This window comes from Ammospiza caudacuta, chromosome 2 (genome assembly GCF_027887145.1).
Source record: "Ammospiza caudacuta isolate bAmmCau1 chromosome 2, bAmmCau1.pri, whole genome shotgun sequence".
Lineage (NCBI taxonomy): Eukaryota > Metazoa > Chordata > Aves > Passeriformes > Passerellidae > Ammospiza > Ammospiza caudacuta.
The window spans coordinates 72,196,886-72,213,976 of record NC_080594.1 but is presented as its reverse complement, the minus strand read 5'-3'; the positions used below and the strand labels follow the sequence as shown (position 1 = coordinate 72,213,976).

The 17,091-nt window shown below is 38.1% G+C and overlaps 1 protein-coding gene across 6 annotated transcripts in view; it reads right to left on the bottom strand.

The window, feature by feature from the left end:
• Window positions 1–7,051, bottom strand: part of SCEL (sciellin) — a 68,751-nt gene extending 61,700 nt beyond the window's left edge. For 3 of the 6 annotated variants that reach the window (XM_058825394.1, XM_058825392.1, XM_058825398.1), the window contains exon 1: window positions 6,828–7,051. The gene's annotated coding sequence lies outside the window, so the exon portion shown is untranslated. The remainder of the gene's footprint in view (window positions 1–6,827) is intronic. The other 3 variants (XM_058825397.1, XM_058825396.1, XM_058825393.1) reach the window with 3 other exon arrangements.
• Window positions 7,052–17,091: the final 10,040 nt, after the last annotated feature.

Sequence of the window (17,091 nt, the reverse complement as noted above, 5' to 3'; positions counted from 1 at the left end):
AATTATATAGATCTTCTTTTTATGTGACAGCATTAACCTGCTTCCTTCCTCATTTTGTCCCATTCTTGCCACATCCCATCTCTGACAACCATGCAGAAAAAATTAAGGGCTTCCTTGAACCCTTCATTTAATAACAAACAAGAAGGAAGGAGGTAATCACCCATATATTGGCAACTCTATAATTATAAAGTCAATTAAATGTAAACCATCTTCACTACTGCCTTCTAAATAATTTCTTTTAATTACTAAAATGTACTGATTTATTTTTATTCTTCTGTTATGACAGAAATTACTATTAAAAAGTTTGCAAAAAGAAAGAATATTAGAAGCCCAAAATCCAAAATTCACACAGAGGAAGATGTTTAAATGTAAGCATAAATTTGTATTAGAAGCAAAGGAGATGAACATAATAAATAGGCATGTTTTATTGCAGTATTTCCACTGAAGTATTTAATCAGTTGCAGTTTTGTGTAAGTACTAGAGAAGTTGTTCCATGATGAACATCCAAGTTAATCAGAGTACAGATGTACTGTATCTCATTAGCAATAGTACTATGGAAGGTAAAATAAACAACTGTTTTGATTTATCAACAAGGTACAGAATATGCATTCAGGTAAATACATGACCACACACTAGAAGCAGACTTCATAGATAGTATGCAGATGAGTGAAACTTTAAGCACTATTTATGTGTTTTAATTCCACAGTAAATTTAATGTATGTACAATATAAATATTAGTTTACTGAGCTTAAATATGGTCATGTACAAAATTAAAGTTCCACATGACAAGCTTTCTCTACAGTTGTCCTGAAAATTGTGCCACCGTACAATCGGGTGGAGTCCCAATTCTGGCCCCTGGGCCTTTCATGCAGTCTCTGACCCCAAGGTGGCCACATGCCCTTTCTATTACTTTCTCATCAATTTGTAGTTAATGGAGTGGTCCTTAGTCAATAATACCTTGAGGAAACGGTGGTGAACACCCACCTGAATCCAGTTCCAGATGGGTACAGTTCACAATAAGGCTCCTGCAAGCCAGATGTAAGGCATCCTCTGCCCTCAGTAATTCTGCACTGACCACTCCTAGGTGACTGCACAAAGGGAAAGGGAATTTCAGGTGGCTCCATAATCAGGGATCTCTGGCTCCATGCATTATTTAAGGCAGGGAGACGGCCTGACTCAGGTTTGAGTGTAAAGTGGCAGACAAGTCACTGGTGTGGTGAGGTCACATAACCTCTGGTTATGTCTGACCTCCCTCAAACTTCTTTAATTTTATTGTTGAGACCTTTGAAAGTTCTATCCATAAATTCAGGGAGAAGGTTGAGATTAAGACCAAGAAAAGTGCAAGTTCTGAAATCATCACAACGCAACACCAAACACAAGGGATTAGATTAATCCCTTGGAACAGACACAAGGAAATATCTGCTCACCTCTCTCAGTGGATAGTGATTTTCTGTAAACATACCTAGGCATGTCCAGGTGTGAATTTTTACAGATCTTGGACTGGGACGTGCCCCAGCTATTGTTGCCCCTGCCTCCTAGCCCCATGCTGTGCCTTCAAGTCTCAGCAGCCACCTCATTTTGTAACACTGAAGCTTCAAAGAAGGATCAGAGTTGAGAGCTTCTGCTGTTTCAGAATCACTCAGTGCAATAAACAGAAAAATCTGTGAAGGGTTTATTCATTATTTCTGGCACCACAAGATGAATTTTCAGGAGGCTGCTCAAGGTGTATGGACAGATGTATTACTTTAATTTTAATATTAGAGGAAGAGCAGTGCCCTTACTTCTGATTGCAGGTCCTTGCACCTTCCTCTGAAGCATCTCCCTCCAGGCTCCATCAGAAACAAATTACTGTCCTGGATGGTGGGTAGGTCTAATCTAATGTGTCAGTGCCTCTCTAAAGGAAAACATTAAAAGCAGAAATGCGCTTCTTCCTACCACCCTCTGCAACAGAAAACAGTGATTCAAACCAAGATATTGCCATTGAAATGTTACAAATATTGAAGCAGGGTTACGCCTCATTTTTAAGTGTGATAATTAATTTAATTGATTTAATTTTCCACACTCTCTCTAGAAAAAAATCAAAAACACATTTTCATCCAAATACTCATTAGTGCAAAGATCACAGGACAGGACTATATAGACAAGTCTGAAGAGGAGACATAGTGCTAATTTAATTTAATCATCTATTAAGTATTTACATAAATACAGTCCTCTAAGGAAATAAGCTTTTATTTTGCCAAGAGCAGTTCCTTGAAAGATGATACGGCAAGAAACTCTAAGCATATTATTACAAAAGATTATTTAGAAGTAAAAGTACTAATTTTAATTATATTGGATAATACTGAGGCATCCCATTCTTTAAAAAATTAATTTATTCTGCTTGCACCACTTGGTAGTTGCTTTCAGACACAGGCAGTAGGTTTTTCTCCTGTAACAAAGTCATGTGTTCCATCCCCTTGGAAAGACACACCCTCTCTGAAATAATACAAGACTCAGTCTTCGCCTGACTGGGCAAATGTAGAGAATAAAACAGCCCCTCGCCTTACTATGATCCAAGAGAAGAACAGCTGGTTCCAGAGGGGTGGGACATTCTCACAGACCCCACATACAGACCCTGCCCTCTTCAAGGGCTGTCTTCTCTACTACAGTTACATCCACAGCAATCCCTTCCCTTGTTTACATTTCCTGCCAGATCATTTAAGGACTCAAACCAAAGCTACACTTCAATGCAGGAAACTTTCTTTCAGGAATGAGGAGCTCAGGTAGCAACAGTATAATACAATAGTACAGTACACTTATACCTCCCCATGCATTCTCCATTAAAAACACTATTTAATTAATATTATTTCACAAATAAGGAGAATTTGACTCTAAATAAATTTTGATTTTGCTATTTGAGCAAGAAGGTTGCATAACAGAAACTGGTGGAAACTTGAACAATTCTGTAGCTCAGAGTTCATAGCAATGTCCACAGTGCTAAAAGAGATACAGTATTTTAACAAGGAGGTTCTGCTAGAAAAATGCTCACCTATACAGTCCTACGCACTTAGTCTTTTGTAAGATTAAATAAGCTGTTCTGTAAAATGAAATTTAAATCTAAAACTGGAACTGTAAAAAAACCTCAGCTTGCCTGTTGCCTCTACCCAGAAAAATGTAAATTCTGTAGGAAGTTCACTGTATTTGGAGTTCCCTACTGACATACATATATGCCTCTGTAGAGGTATCTGCATGGCTTGTAGCAAATAGCTTGGTGTCTGCCTCTCATCTAAACTGGGAGAGGAGTACCCAGATGACCTAAAAGGAGTTTGGTGCACTACAGGTTTTCAGGGTGGCTTAATGCAGCAGTCAGTGCTGGGCACATAATACACCAGAGGAGATGCAGAAGCTTTATTATAAAACAAATGTTATCACAACTGGTGTAGTACGAAGGGGCCTCTCAGTTATTCAGAGTTAAGACGTTTCATTTGTGATTGGTACCCTGCTTTTACCCAAGAAAAGATGGCCACAGCTGTGCTGCCTCCTACCTGTTAAAGCAGAGCTTACTACGCTCTCCTAAACCAAGGACATGGCAGTTTCTTAGTCTGGGCATTACCTCATCCATATTTTGCACATGCTCAAAGCGAAAGCACAACAGAAATGCAGGAGCTCAAGCTGTTTTTCCAAAGAAAATGTTCAAACTACAAATTGTGGAACAGGAGGTTTCGTCTTCCCACACATCAGACATCAGGGGAAATAACTATCCTGTGTTTTTCAGATGGTGCCTGTGGTACAGCTAGGAGTTATTTAGCTTTTTTGCTTTTTATAACCATATATACCATAAAAATTTTGTCTTAGAACCTGAAAATTATTGAAAACATCACTTGTCCTGTCTGTGCATGCTTGCATCTGTCCATCAGCCTCCTGCTACATTTGACAAAGTAAATCCATAAGTTGTCTTTAGCTCTTTTCAACCTCCTGAAAAAAAAATACAAATTTCATAGTCCATCACAAAATCTGTCCGTTTTTTCATCCTGCAACACCATCAGGTTTTTGAATCCTCCAGTTGTGTTACTAAGAAGTTATGATTGTTATAAATTGTGAAAGGTGTTTTATACCCTGAACTATATGGGGAAAGACTATCCAGATGAGTCCAGCTCAGAGCTTCCAGGTGTCTTAGCAATCCCTTTCTAGTCTGCATCCTGAGCATGCACTTTTTCCTGTGAGCATAATGAATGTCTCTCAATTATTTTGATCCTTTTTATCCACATGCATTTATTTGTCCTCAGTTAAAAAGAGAACTACCACCAAAAAAATGCATCCACAAGAGGGATTCTACGAGTTAAACCAAATAACTCTCACTCCTGTTTCTGCACAGATCATGCGGCAAAGACCATACAGACGCTTGACAGATTTTGTTCCAGGAACAGGTGCTTTTTATAAAAGTGATATTTAATCTCACATTTGCTTATTTGTACTGCAGATTCCCCGAAAACAGAGAGCGACACCGAACTGCCGTTCTGGGTTCTAGAACATACGCACAGCTTGGTGCAATGTGCACTCTGAGCACTAGGTGGAAACAGAGCAATGGAAATGAGACCCAGTATCGACCCTTCTGCACAAGAAATGGAAGAGCTTTTCTCAACAAACGTGACAGATCCCAGAAGGGAGGAATGGCAGCTAAAATCCACTTCATTTTGGTGGGGGGCTTCTGTCATTCTCTCTTCTTTCACACACAAATGAGAGAAAATCTTATCCTTAGTCTTCTTAAAATTGATTTTTAAGTTTCTTGCCTTAAATTTTGGGATACCATTATTCAGAGTGCTCAGATACATTTCTGTTGACTATTCTTCAAATTTTTCCATGGAAATTAGACACAAAGCAATCTTTCCTCTATTGCTATTGCAGTGTTGCAAGATTTTATGCTGAACATATACTGCTGCTTTTGTCTGCTCCCATTTCCTTGGTATAGATTCTAAGCCAACAAAATAGTGAAAATAGAAATGTAATGCTTTCCTTTCACTTGCTTATGCAACAAGAAAATCAGAGCTAGAAATGTTACCCTAATTTTGCTTCTTTTATCAGACAGTTCTAGGAGACTCTATCATAATGTTTTTTGGGTTTTTTCATCTCAGGAAAGAGAACTGGAACAATATTTAGCTTTGGATGGCAGCCATATTTTATATATTATGTTGCTTGTGGAAAACTTGGCTACAGAAAAGTCCATATGCAACTGCAGCAAAAGCCCACAGAAATGAGGAGGAGTGATGTGGCATTACACTGGAAACCACAAAGCAGAAGTGAGACCCACCACAGCCGTTCTGGTCCAAGCATTCATGGGCAGGATGGGACACCCAGGCCTTCTCATGTTACTTCCAAGATCAGTGGTGTGAGATCCATTGAAAGGATGTAGTCATGATTTATGCAGCCTCAAAAGAGCCTGACCTGGTCATCCCTCACCCTTTCACTCTGTCTGCAGAGCCTGAAAGGTCTGGATTAAGAAGCTGGTACAACAGCAAGGGACATCTCTTGTTTCATTTGTGACTGCTACCCTGTTTCATTTTCACTTCTTCCAAATTCTTCTTTTTTTTTTTTCTTTAGATAAAACACTGGTGATTACCAATAAGCTGCTCAATTTCATTATACATGTTTGCCCAAGTTCTGCATCTATGCCCACCTTTTAATGAAGAAGAAGCCAGAGAACTCATATCTCAAGCCAATTTTACGAATTGAAGCAGATTTCAACTGCCTGAGGTGACTTAGTCAATCAGCTCAGATGCCAGAGCAAGTACTCATACTGATGGAATTCAAATCAAAAGCTGAACTGAACTTGAAACCTGTTGAAGCTTGGGGGTAACTAAGACTATTGTTCCAGATCCAAGAAAAGATCATCTTCTTTCTACTGGGTAAATATATTCAATAAGATTAAATTATTTCAAACACATTTTCTAAACTCTGTAGGAGCAAATGCTAAGCTAAACTCTAAGAGCTAATATCAGGTAGGTGCATAAACCTCCTGTCCACAGTCCTGAAGGAAGTTTGTGCATGATGTGTACCATGAAGGTTAGATACGTCAAGACATTAATGCAATTATAAAGTAAAACCTTAGGTTGTGTAAAGGTTTTGAGGAATTCAGTGCCAGTTGCCATTAAATTAAACCTGCCAGTGGGACACTGTATATTGTGAAAGATGTTTTATACAAAGATTTTTGAAAATAGTTTAAAAAATAATAAATTCCATCAGACAAATAGTGTCTACTTTGTCCTTTGTCCCTCATGAGGTGGTCATCACAATCCTTATAATTATGTTTATCTTTTAGAGAAGACACACATTAAATAGCATGAAAATCTCCTTGCAATATAATAAAAGAGTGTCATTCATCCTTTACTTACAACTGAAAGGTGATGAATTCCTAAATAAAGTACAGGAATTGTTAAACACATCTTTAAGAGGTTCTTGTGTACATTCACTATCATCTCTGCTTGAAATAGTGTCAGAAGATACTGGCATGCATTCAATTTATTCTATTTTTCCAAATCTGCTAAGTATTTAGAGACTGGATTTTGTATCAATGGGACTTTTTAGCAGTCTAGTTACATGACTGAAAAGTTTCATGACAGCAACTTAAAGAATTCGCGTATTGGTTCTGAAATAAGAAGGAAAAAAGTACCTTTCAGGATAGTCAGAGCCCACATTACAGATAGCAGGAGTACAGGGGAAATTCTACTTGTAAATTAAACAGAGATTATATGTAAAACAGTGCAAGTCAAGCACAGATATTCTTTTTTTATTTCAAATTCATTCCCATTTTAAGTTCCTCAGGTAAGCTTATTGCTACAACACAGACTTACCAATTTTGGCACTGAAGACTGTAGCTCAGGAGGGCTTTCCAATGCAGAAACTTCCACTGTTCACAAAGCCTTTGAAGACTTGACCACTGAATAGAAGATGCCTGATGTGTTTCCAATTACTTCCAACATCTAAAATCCCTTTTCCACCAAGATTCAAGTTTTCAGGCTAAAGCAGACTGGAAGTTTACCTCTGCTGTTATCTGCTTTTGCTGGCTGGCAGTGCTGTTGGTGACTGGAAGTGTTACTAGGAGTGGTTTTGGCTCTGAATAGGAGAGCTGTGAGTCAACATGTGGGATAAATCCAGACATGCCCAGCTTTCCTCCTGCTCTGTAAACACAGGGATCTGATACAGAAATCTGACTTTGAAGCACTTCAGATGCATTGTGTATCTCTGCCTTTCTGACACATAAAGACTGGCTTCATACCCAGCCCAACAGTCATGTGGCACAGGTTCTTTTCTGAGGCACTTGAAATTGCAATGACTTCCCTGCCTGCAAGGTCAAGCATGAGTGATAAGCATCAAAAGTGAGATCCTGGCTGCTGTAAAGCCAAGAGAAAAGTCCCATTGATCTCAATAGAATAATGGCATTGCCTCAAGACACTGCAGATCACTTTGGAGGAAACTTCCCTCAGAACCCATTTTTTTCCTCTCTATTGTACTGTTCTGGCCACTTCTTTAAATCTTCTGCATCTGGAGCCAGTATCTTCTACCAGAAAACTCCTCATGACAAATTTCCTTGTTTCCTGTCCTGTTTCCTCAAACAGGCTTCTTTTATATTCTTGTTTGTTTTGACCAAGTGAAATTCCAGCTAATACTGTTATCTGGAATATTTACATACTAATTTTTTATTTTCTGGGTGAGTAGCTGTGTTAAAGCAAGAGTCATTCAGCTGAGTTCTTTAGAGTGTGTCTTTATGCTACACATCAGGAGGATAGCAATTGCTTTCCTGGGTTTAATATCACACAAGTCTTGGCAGTGTAGAATATCTTCTGCAGACAGACTGGATTTTAAGCAGGTGACCACAGTAAGATGTATTTATTCATGGAAGCTACAAATTGACGCAGAAAAAAATGGAATTTCATATATGGAATGTTAAGTAAGTATTAGTATATTCAATAGACAAACTGCTACTGTGCTTTTGCAGGGGAGGACATCAGGAATTTTTGTTTCAAATGTTTAGAGCTAAGGTGGTCATAGACAGAAACAGACATTCATGGCCATATTCTTTGCAGTCTCTGCCTAATCCTGCTATCTCAAATAAGCAGAACAAACAGATATAAACACAGTTTTCAAAATGTTTATTAAGAAAATTCAAGGAGAAAAGAAGACAGAAAGAAATAAGAAGATTGACTCCAGTGAAGTCAGGATTCCTCTGTGAGTGGCTACTTATATCACCTATTTATCCACTTATGAATCTGTGCATTTTCGTCCCTAAAATATTTTAGGATTAAAAAGAACCCTTTGATCTTTACTCTGACATCCTGTAAAGGCCATTGGCATCCTGTAAACTGTGAATTGCTCTGAATTTTTTTTATATTAGAATGCATTTTTGTAAGGTAAAGTGGATAATATAATTTATCAGCCACTGTAGTATACATTTATCATAGGTAGCAGAAAACTGGATCCTTGCAGTGATACTAAATCTGCAACCCAGGTATTTGCAGAATTCGTATACAGGGCATAAAAAAAATTTGCTCATTACTCAAATTAGACCATCAAACTGGCAGGGCATGAAAGAATTCTCAAATGGTTCACAGATAATTTTCCACCATCCTTTAACACTGTAAAATTTATTTGCTATTCGATCTTTGAGTAAACAGCTATAGGTTAATCTCTCCCTTAGTCAACAAAAGTTTGACAGCACTTGATTAAAATGTAAGCATCTTAGATGCAGAGCTGCTTGTAAGGCATATTTAGAAGCTGAAGACTTACCTAAAGCAAAAAGCAGTTTACCTATGTGGCTTGCTTACCTTTTGGATGGTGGTCTCCTGCTTGGTAACTAAAATACCTGAAAGCAGTTAGTTATGAGCTCTGCATACACAGGTGTGCACATGCATGAACATACTCGTGTTTAATTGTCTTTACATCAAATTTCTCTTAGCAGTCTTGGCTATCATAAACTGTAATGATATCATACAACCAAATACACCAGAATCTGACAATACTCAGTGAGCAGCACTGAAAATACCACTTATATAATAATACATTAGGTTGATGCAACCCTTTCCTATTGAACTAGTTCATAAGTGAAAATTTCTTAGAATATTTAGCATGTGCCATCATAAAATCACAGTGAATCATTAAGTAGCAGCCCTAAGAGCATTTTAATATGACAAGAGTGTATTTAATGTCAGTTAACAATGAGTGTAACTCTAAAAATATACACTGTCTGTGTTTCTTGGATAGCAATTCAGGATGTGTTAATTTTCATAATGTCAGTCCTCTGTCACCCCATCAGCACCTTTGATTCAGTGCCCCGTGCAAAGTGGCACAAGTTCAAGAGCATATCAAGGAGTGGAGAGCTTAAAGCACACACAGTCACTTACAAGTATTATCATGCACTCAGAATAATTGCACCTAAAAAAAGCCAGGGGCTATCAAGCAACATTTTAATCTTAATTCAGAGTAACTACAATATATTAAGCCCCTCTCTGCAGTTTCTAACTGGAGATCCTTAAAAATATTTTCCTTTCCAGCTGAAATTACTGGAACTATTGAGGAGTTCTCATTGACTGGTGTTTCCTCAAAGTACAGGAAATCACAACAGACTTTCAGTTACATGTAGACGCAACTCCTTTTTCATTGTTTTATTTAGATTAATTCATTTAGATGGTTTTTAGATAAACAATCCAAAACCAAGCTGAATTTTGACTGCTAGCATATCTTCTCATAGCTGTGCTTTAAATAGAAGCCTATTTGGCACATGAAAAAGGAAATCTTGTCTTACTACACACAATATATAGAAGTGTAACTTGTATTTTAAGAATTCAGTTCGTAGCATTTTGTGTTAACCTACTGTACTGTACCTTCTATCACTCTAGAGGAGACAAATAATAAAAATGCATATTGTATAGAAATTGAAATTGGCTGCTTTTGGTCTTGAATAAAGAAATCACAAAATCATGCCATCCATTACAATGCAGTATGGGCACATGAAACTTCAGGAGAAAAAAAATTGAAAACTCCCACAGGTGCAATTTTTTCATTCATAGAAGGTAGCTCAGCAAATCTTTTCCTCAGAATTGAAATGACACATCCTAAACTATTCCAAGACATCGAGGATGAATGCCAGTCTTAAAGACAGCAAGAAATTCTTGTAAAATCTGCTGTGAACAACTCCAGGCCTGGTAGCTAAACCAGAAGGAAATATAACATAATTACTCCCAGTGCTCTCATGGGCCTTGCTCTGAGACATAACAATGAGAAGCAAAGCTGTGCATCACTCTTCTCATTAATTAACCTGTTTCTTTCTACAGTGCGACATAAGAAAAAGTAAAATTATGGAGACATGAACTGTCACCAGGTCTCTGAGCTTCACTAAGCAATGCCTGTCTCTTGCTGTGCCAGAGGAAAGCACGCAGGCGAGCACACAAAGAAGTCAGCAGGTCACTCCAGCTTCACAGAACGATGATCTCACCCTCTCCTCCCAGTAGGACAAAGAGAAGAGCTGCTACAATTTGACTGATTGGTTTTATTTTATTACCTACTCTCCTGATATTTAGGAGAAGTTCACGCCCAGTGATCACTTAAATCCATTTCAAATTATTGGATGCAAGCCAGCTGATGCTGACAGAGCTTGGGATTTTCATCTCCCTATATGAAAAGAAAAAGAGTGCTGGACAGTTACATCAGTGCTTTTTAGCAAGGCATTAATAAATCTTGTGGAGATTACTGATACTGATGATTACTTACAAGCAATACTTGAGAGCTCAAGTTCCTGAAAAGAACCAGGTGCCTAAAATATGTATTTCAATGATTATTTGTGTATTGAGAATGTAATCTCTAATGACATGAAATTAATACATGAATTATAGAAATACTATGGAAATGCTTTGCTTGATTCAATGTTATGTTTGTATAAAAGTAGTATGAGTATGAATTGAATCAGCTTCCCTTTGAGAATCTTTTTCTCATTAATGGATGCCTAGGTTTATTCATTGTCATTTAATAGCAGAGTTTGAATTCATCTCATAAGTAACAAAAAATATTGGTAAGAAAAATGCTGCTTCTCACTGCCATGGAAAATAGCAACAGTATTTTAATGGATGGATTGATTATCTATAGAACCAAAAAATGGATACCAAAAAAAATATACATGCCCAAATTCTATACAAGTGACTTAACTATTTCAGAACTGTGTCACCTGACCTACCTTGTCATTTTGCACACTGGCAAACTGCTGAAAAAGATGCATTTAATATAGTTTGGCTCTTGTGATTCTTCCGTACTTTGTGGTTTTATACCCATCCCTGCATGTTCTGCAACCCTGCTTTTCTATCTCTTTAAATGAAAGCTGCTACTTTGATCATCTCTAGCATGTGCCAAGACACAAGACATGCTCCAAGGGTACAGTTGTGCACCCTCAGAAGGAAACTTAATACTGGAGAAGAAATTACCTCTGCACTCGAGATTAAAGAATGGATTTACTCTTCCTTTGGTTATTCTCCTGCTACAGAGAAAGTGCAACTGCCTCTGCAAATGGCCAGGAGATTCCCCCTCTTCTCAGCAGCAGGGAATAGCAGCTTGGGCTGGATTGCCCAGATTTGCAAACACAGGAAACCACCTACAAACAGCTCTCAGGAATGCAAAATGTGCAATGAAACATGTGGCAACACTGAATGATTAATAAATACATCACAGGTTACACAACTGGGTGGTAAAACAGCCAGCTTAACAGAAGGACAGATTATAGAATGCCTTCACTTTCAAAAATTCAGGGAAGGAAGGAAAGAAAGGAGGAAGTGAAGGAGGGAGAAAGGGAATAGAAGGGAAGGGAAGTGGGAGAAAATATGAAACAAAAGGGAGAGGGATGGTGGAAAAACTTTGATTTATTAATATATATTGTTTTATATATTTTTTTTAAATTTCCTGATGAACTGCATGAGTAAATAAAAAGATTACATTAGAGCATCACAGAAGTTCTACCAAACAGCCACAATTTACATTTTCTGAGTTTATTTTTGTTTGAACAGTTTTTACTGTAGTAGAAATCTGTGCTCAATCTCTTTCCCATCCCCTAAAGATTTTCTGACATAATCACCAGGACTGTGTTAACAATTCAGAATGACTTGGTCATGTTCTTCTGCCAGATCAAGCCCAACTGTTCCAAATCAAGCAGGAACTCCGTGGTTTCAGTTAGACACTTCAAATATGTCCTTCTGAAATTAAACATTATCCCTTATTTCCTGTGATCAGATGAAAAGAGCCACATCTTAAAAGAGTCTTGAAATTTCTGAAATACCAAAATAGTGATGTTTATTGGTCCAAGAAAATCCCCTGTAAATAATTATCCAGAGTTAATAGTTTAAATATAATCATGGGTTTGTACCAGAAATAACATTTATTGATACATCCATTTTGCTGTTACATTTTCGTACCAACAAAATGACCCTCTCCAATGACCAGGCATGCAATCTCTTTCAGAAAGGAAGAAGATGAAAAACAAACCCATTCACTTTTTAAACAGGGCTCTGTCATCCTTTCTTCTAAATCTCAGAGGTATTTATGCTTATACAAGAGTCAGTTACAGTTCATCGTGTTGCTCCAGCTCTACATTTGTAACAGCACAATGCCATTAGTCATTCCCAGAACCATAGCTATTAGAGATTGAAGTGACCTTTTGATGTCATCACATCCTACCCTGATTCCTACTATCCATGGCAACAGACTAATGTCAAACACACAATTATGACTTAACTGCAAAGTGTAGCAACAGAGAAGCTGATTTCTAGTTTTAAGCTAAATTTCAGAAGTAAGAGGCTTTTGCCATCCAAATCAGTGCAAGTTATTTGTATTCCATTTGTAAGCTGTTCAATAGTCAAATTATTTCTAACCACCCACCTCGCACTGGTACCTAAATAAAAAAATTATTCTTTTTGGCAGAGGAGAGAAAATTAAAATGGCCACATCATACAGAAATTGGTGTTTGATCCAGGAATCTTTCAAACAAAGGTCAGCTTTTTTATGATGTGAGGTGGACATGGTTTTTCTCTCTTCCTTGCACCAATCAAAGCATGAAGGCTCCTGCATTGCAGGGGTGGAGAGTGTACAGGCACAGATCCATTTTATATAATATGGACTCCAGTGCAAAGCAGTTCACAGTTACATCCCCCATCCCCCTGCTGGAACCACCCTGCTCCACATCAGACTAAAATAACACATCTGCAATGCAAGGTGTTGGAATCTGGGACAAACACAAGGTTCACCAAAGTTGTAGTGTAAATACACTTTTGGAGATGAGCAGTCTCTGCCTGCTGCACATATCTGGGTGTGCATGTGTCTGAAATGCATCACTGTGTGAAGATCTTACAGCTTGCTTTAGCCTAATTGCAACACAATGCAGTTTCAGTGTGGCACTACACCTGTGGGATTTTGCCCTTCCTGGAGGTGGGAATGCTCACCCTGGGCCACTGCCATGCTGACACAAACACATCTACTGCTTGTAGGAGCAGAGCTGATGGTCCAACGGGATATTTACTGGGCCATACCTGCCCATTCCAAGTGCATTCTGCTTCACTGAAACTCACTGGAGAGTTTGCTCAGTACAAACATGATACCTTAACAAAATAGAAACAATAATCAAGCCTCCTTTATTTGTGTTTAATGACATTCCTGCAAAGTTGCTTGGCTTGCAAGAGTGTGAACACCAAGAGTAATCACATCAAGATCATTTATCAAGAACTGAGATGTGTGACTCAATTTTGTAGCTGGACCTCGGTCTCTAATGGGATTTAAAGGACATTTCAGAAATAATTAAAACCCTCACAATTATCATAGAGAGTTAGAGTCCTATGACATCTCACCTCTGATATAAACCCACAGGCTGTTGCAGCTAGAGACCTATGGTAATATAGCACTAGGCAAGTGCAAAATGCCTAAAAATGTACTCAGATAAGGTCATGTGCGAAAGGGAAAATATTTTGTAATGAAGAAGATTCATTTCCCACTGACATTCCAGTGATCAAACAGAACAAAGGAGATATATTCTTAATTTGTGTCTATTCAGACGAATTCATACTGAAATAAAAAGATACCCTTAATTTCTCTTCAAAAGGACTGAGCAGGGCTACATAAGGGCTTACTTAAGGAGTTGGCTCAGAGCTTTGTAAAATGCAGTGTTGGGAAACTGAGCATCTGTGGTTTTATATTTCAGGGATGATGCAAGGTTTTTCAACCTTTAAATTACAGCTTGTGCAAGCAATACTCTGCTTTTTAACAGATTTGCAGATGTGTCCATCTCCAAGGTAATGGGCATTGCATTTCTGTCATTCAAAAGGCTGAGATTCAAAATAAATCCAAGAATGAATTAATTCAATCCTCTCCTTCTCTAAAAGCTTCTAAACACTACTTGGGGGGATTTTAGCAGAGGCTATAATAGATTTGTATACAGATACTCTTAAAGAGTTTACAGATAAAAGAGAGGGAGGGAGGGAGGGAGGGAGGGAGGGAGGGAGGGAGGGAGGGAGGGAGGAAGGAAGGAAGGAAGGAAGGAAGGAAGGAAGGAAGGAAGGAAGGAAGGAAGGAAGGAAGGAAGGAAGGAAGGAAGGAAGGAAGGAAGGAAGGAAGGAAGGAAGGAAGGAAGGAAGGAAGGAAGGAAGGAAGGAAGGAAGGAAGGAAGGAAGGAAGGAAGGAAGGAAGGAAGGAAGGAAGGAAGGAAGGAAGGAAGGAATATTTCTTTGAATATTGAACATAAGACATAAATATCTGCATAGGTTTATGACTAATATTATCTGCAGTGATGCAAGCTAAAATAACAGTTATTTCTCAGAAATAAAAGCTGAGTTCAATGAAAGGAAATAATGTTACATGTGTACAATCACTGGGAAACACCGACTGGCATTTTCCCTTTTGACCTTACATGATGACAGTGTTACATTCCAATGGAAATCATTGCCAAGTCTCAGTTCAGCATAAAAACAACACTGAGGAAATAACTATGTAGCAAACAAACAGAACTAAAAACTGTTCCAATATAAAAAAAGTCATGCTTGGAGTGATCAGCATCTCTGAAAGCCTGTTTATTCTGTTGCCTGAAATCTGGCAGGCCCATGATGAATTAAATGTACAATTAAAAGAAGTGTTTGGGGCAAACTAGAAACGCTTTGTTTTCTTTTTCACACTAGGATTCAGCTGACTTACATACCACATCACAAGATGCAAGGATGTGGCAACCCTGCCCTTCTTGCTGTGTGACAAAAACTTAAAAAAAAAAAAAAGCTTTGATAAAATTAGAAATAGAAATCTTTAAAGCTTAATATTATGCAAGATACTCTGTAATAGAGGAATCTTTTTTTTTTTTTACACTTCAGTTTCATGATTTGGAGTTTGTGGCTGTCAGTTTACAGAAATAAATCTCAGAGAGTCAGATTTGCGTGGGACTTAAGTGCCGCCTCAGCTCTCATAATGCTCTCTTTGCATTCGGTTGGAAATATCAGGCTGTTAACCTGCTTTTTCTCAAATAAAGAAATATCTTTTCTGAAATAAAGAAGTATCTTTTACTAGGAAACATGTAAGATTTTACCAGATTGTTGAAGATGTTAGTTGAAATGAATCTTCTAAAAATTAACCTCCTTGCTGTGCTGTGCTGTTTTCCCTTCTGAAAAATTTTCAGACTGACCCCTGAGAAATTTTTTATGTCCCAAAACAGACAGAAAATGAAGCCACTGTCTGTAAAAAAGAAGCAACACTGTCTCTGTACAACAAAAGGCAGACTTCTCTCCCTTTTTCACAGTCAGGACAAGGATACTGAAGAAATATTTTTGAGGAGGTCCCCCTGCGCTTGTATTGCTACTGCCTGGGCTGGGAGCAGAGACATGCAGGTTTCCCACAGCTCCAGAGGAGACTTTGGATCCAGAAAGAGATCCAGGAATATCTTAAGAAGCAGTCCACCTGGTTATGTCTATATTGGCAGACAGATGCATTATGCTTTTGCCTTCTCTGTTGTTAAAGAAGTAAAACAGTCCCTGATATGAGGCCCTGATGAGTTCCCAAATAAATCTTCAGCCCCAGAGTTAGAAAAAGCCATGCACTATTTCCCAATAGTTAGCTGGGATGTAGCAAACTTGTTTATGAGCTTTCAGTGGTAAGAACAAGACTAGTTCATGCCAGCTGGCCAGAGAGGATTGAAGCAAGGATCCTGGCACTGCTGTATTTGCAAGTACAGGGATAGCCCTGTGTTGATGAGACAAAATCTGTGGTGTTTACTACTAGGAATGGGATGAAATCAGCATGACTCCCAGCATTAATAGCACTTGTGGAAGAGCCAAGAGAGCCAGAGAGGTGAAAAACAGCTTATATCCTGTAGAACAGTAATGTTGATTTGAGTAGGGAGGAAAGCAGATGGAGTGAATGGATATGCTGTTCAGAGGAGAGGGAGAAAAGAGCCTCCTCCCAGCACATCTTTGACATTAAAAGTCCAATGATTTTCCTTTTTTATTTCTCAGTGTTTGCAGATGTGTGCAATATTTTCAGGATTCAAATTTTTTTGTGTTCCTTTGTATCTTGGTCAACTACATTTCAGGGCTTTGGGAGCTGTTGGCATTACAGCAAACCAAGATGGGCTTTCCATGTCATGGGCTTTTGTTATAAATCCAAAATGCTGAGTAAACTCCCTCAAATTTGCCAATTTTTTTAGACAAACTACTGTGAAGTATAAAAGGCTAATCAAGGTGAATGGAAAGGAGCAAGTGCACATCTACTAAATTATCATGCTTTATAATCTTTTCAAATGGATTTTCTATCTGTAGACAAAGCTGACCATCAGGTTGAGTAGCAAAAATAAGCCCTCTTTATTAATTTGAATTTACTGGTTAGGTTCACTGCCTCTACAGTAAGAAATCAAGTTGACACATTTTAATAATTGCTTTGTGTTGGAAGAGGGAGTGGTAATTTTATATCATTACCCCTTTTTGAGATTATCCAATTGCCAAGGTTAAAAACCTGTTTCTATCACCTTTAAAATTACTTTGAAACAAATAAGTATTACTTCAATTGAACTTGTAAATGAAAAAAAAGCTCATTTAGACTCACCAGCTTTAAATTCCT